Raw genomic sequence first — 3258 nt, 5'->3', positions numbered from 1 at the left:
CTGTCTCTCTCTCGCTCTCTCTGTCTCTCTCTCGCTCTCTCTGTCTCTCTCTCGCTCTCTCTGTCTCTCTCTCGCTCTCTCTGTCTCTCTCTGTCTGTCTCTCTCTGTCTTGCACACTGTCTGTCTCGCTCGCACACACTGCTGTCTCTCTCTCTCAATCTCTATGTTGCTCTCTCTCTCGGTCTTTCCCTCTCCCACCCTCTCTCTCGCTCTCGCTCGCTCTTTCCCCCTCTCGCTCGCTCTTTCCCCCTCTCGCTCGCTCTTTCCCCCTCTCGCTCGCTCGCTCTTTCCTTCTCTCTTCCTCTGTCTCTTCCCCTCACTCTCTCATACATACTGTGTGTATCTCTCACACACACTCTCTCTCCCTGTCTCTCTTGCACACACTCTCTCTCTCTCTCTCTGTCTCTCCCTCTTTCTTGCACACTGTCTCTCTTTCTGTCTCTCCCTCTCTCTTGCACACTCTCTCCCTTGTGCACACACACACACTCTGTCTGTCTGTCTGTCTCTCTCTCTCTCTCTCTCACACTGTCATGTATTAAAGGGTTTGGTCAATTACTGGATTATCGAGCCTGAATAATCGCTATCAATGGTGAGGGCTTCTTCCATTGGAACTTCAGCCCTCCTGACTGATTGTTCTTCCTTCTGTAGTTTGGGGGACACCGGATCTGACTCAGTGGGATGTGAGAATCTGTTTATTCATGGGGCTGGACGAGGGGCTTGGTCTTGTATATAAACACCTTTGAAATAAAACTGGGCACAAGGTGGGGGGGATACAGGAAAATTCAGTCTGTCCAATGAAGGTGACGCTGCTAACTTGCCCATCAGCCTGTTGGAGAGGGGGAGGGCCGTTATACATTCGACTTATTTGGGAAGGGGGGTTAATTAAAGGGGAAAAGAAATTAATCCCCCCTCAAAAAGAGGCAGTGAACAGTGAGGATGCTCTAGAATTATTATGAGTGCCTTTTTTTTATTTTTGAAGATAAAAACATTTTCGCCCCTTTAGGAACTACAAAACAATCCCTGCTCCTGAACAGGAGGGTCATTCCTCAGTTAACTGACCCAAGGGCAGCTTTGTTTTTCAATTGAAGTGAATATTCGACTATTTTGTTGTTAATACAGGGACCAGTATCCAGATCCTTTTCTAATTTACCTGTTCAGAGATGCTAGCACACAGCCACAGGAGCAGGTGGGACTTGAACCCGGGCCCCCTGGCTCGGAGGTACAGACACTGAGCCCTCGGCGACTCAGTGGCGGAAATGGTGAGGACATTCCTGGCTGTGGCCGATGACCCTGGGAGCGCTGACCAGGAATGGAAGCCTAAAGGGACCTCCCGGACCCCACCTTGAACCCACCCTCCTAGTCTTGGGTCATTTAAGATGGGGAGGGGCAGGAGAGAGTGGGGGCTTCCAGTTTGTATCAGTGTAGGACCCTGACCATCACCAAGTCACAGATAGGACTGGGTGGAGGGGTCTCAACGATGCAAAAGGAGGTTAATCCTAGAATGGTTCGGCAAGTTAAAGAGAGGGAGGTCTCTCTCTCTCATGTGAATGCTGCCAGTGTTTTCTGATGTGTCTTATTTTACTTATTTATATAAATATATACTGTACAGAAGCAGCAACTCCAAACTGAGAATAAAAGTATGTTAAGTGTTCCTTTGTCTCCGAGATGCCTGAAACTGAGAGTTTGTGTTTAATGTTACCTACCTCCGCTGTCGTTCTGTCTGCCCCTTATAAACATCATTGTGAGTTTGTGTGTATGTGTTTTTCTTTTAAACTGTGGAAATATACAAACTTATTGCAGTGCCTGAGATTGTGTATGTATGTGTGAGGGTGTGTCTGTCTCTGTCTCTCTCGTGGTGGCTCAGTGGTTAGCACTGCTGCCTCACGGTGCCAGGGACCTGGGTTCAATCCCAGCCTCAGGCAACTGTTCTGTGTGGAGTTTGCACATTCTCCCCGTGTCTGCGTGGGTTTCCTCCAGGTGCTCCGGTTTCCTCCCACAGTCCAAAGATGTGCAGGTTAGGGTGGATTGGCCATGCTAAATTGCCCTGTAGTGTCCAGGGATGGGTGGATTAGATGGATTGTCTGGGAGGGTCGTTCTGAGGGTCAGCATGGACTTGTTGGGCCAAAGGGCCTGCTTCCACACTGTTAGGGTTTCTATGAAAGTATAGGCTGATGTCCCATCACAAAGCTCAAGCAGAGGGTCAGTGCTGAGGGAGCAGGCACTGTTGGAGGGTCAGCACTGAGGGAGCACCGCACTGTCAGAGGGTCAGTGCTGAGGGAGCATCACACTGTCACTGGAATTGAAATATTAATTCTGTTTCTCTTTCCACAGATGCTGCCAGACCTGCTGAGTTTCTCCAGCACTTTCTGGTTGTTTCAGATTCCCAGCATCTGCAGTATTTTGCTTTTTACTTGAGGCTTGTCCGTATATCAGCCTCGACAGTGAGAGTCACCAGCTATTTGCCTGGGGCAGGCATCGTAGTCTGTTGAGGTGATGTCTGTGAGTGTTCCACCATGCAGTAACTAGTGAGCGAGTGGGGATGGTTTCTGGTGGGTCTCCAGCTGATTGACCACATTGATTTCTGAAGAAGGGTCTAGGCCCGAAACATCAGCTTTCCTGCTCCTCTGATGCTGCTCGGCCTGCTGTGTTCATCCAGCTCTACACCTTGTTATCTCAGATTCTCCAGCATCTGCAGTTCCTACTATCTCAGACCACATTGGTTGCCTGTTCCAGGGGCGAAGGGAAATATTCAGAGCCCAAAGCATGAGGGGAGGGGAATGAAGTCTGTCCAGGTCAGTGGTAGCAAAAAAGTTGTGGTATTGCTACATTTAAAAATATTGCACAGAATGTTTGCTGTGTATGTGTGTCTGTGTCAGTGTGTGTCTCTGTGTGTCTTTGCTGCATGCCCAGTATCTACATATTTTACACTTACTTTTTGTAGAAGACTTTATTGATTTGTTGAATAAAGAGAATTAAATACATTACCGTTGAGCATTTTCTCTTAAAGAAATCTCCAGTGTCCAAATTAACTTGATTCTGACCTTGCACAAAACTTTGGTTTCCAGATTGGATTGAGAGGATTGACCTGATAATTAATTTGTGAATTCAGCCAAGTCCCTACCTCTCATGCTGGCCTGTAATTCCTGCTCGTGGGATCTTGCTATGTACAAATTGGCTGCTGTCGTGGCCTTACTTAGTACCGGCATCATAGGGAATTGGGATGGGAGGAGGCCATTCAGCCCCACAAAATCTGTCATA

The 3258-nt window shown here is 48.1% G+C and overlaps 1 protein-coding gene across 1 annotated transcript in view; it reads left to right on the top strand.

The window, feature by feature from the left end:
• LOC109915862 (serine/threonine-protein kinase D1-like) overlaps window positions 1-2981 on the top strand; it is a 106860-nt gene extending 103879 nt beyond the window's left edge. Inside the window, exon 10 of the mRNA XM_048618217.1 lies at window positions 1-2981. This exon is cut by the window's left edge and continues 360 nt beyond it. The gene's annotated coding sequence lies outside the window, so the exon portion shown is untranslated.
• The last annotated feature ends 277 nt before the right edge of the window (window positions 2982-3258 follow it).

Source organism: Rhincodon typus, chromosome 39 (assembly GCF_021869965.1).
Source record: "Rhincodon typus isolate 14 chromosome 39, sRhiTyp1.1, whole genome shotgun sequence".
Lineage (NCBI taxonomy): Eukaryota > Metazoa > Chordata > Chondrichthyes > Orectolobiformes > Rhincodontidae > Rhincodon > Rhincodon typus.
The sequence above is the reverse complement of the archived record's forward strand: the minus strand, read 5'-3'. Positions and strand labels throughout refer to the sequence as shown.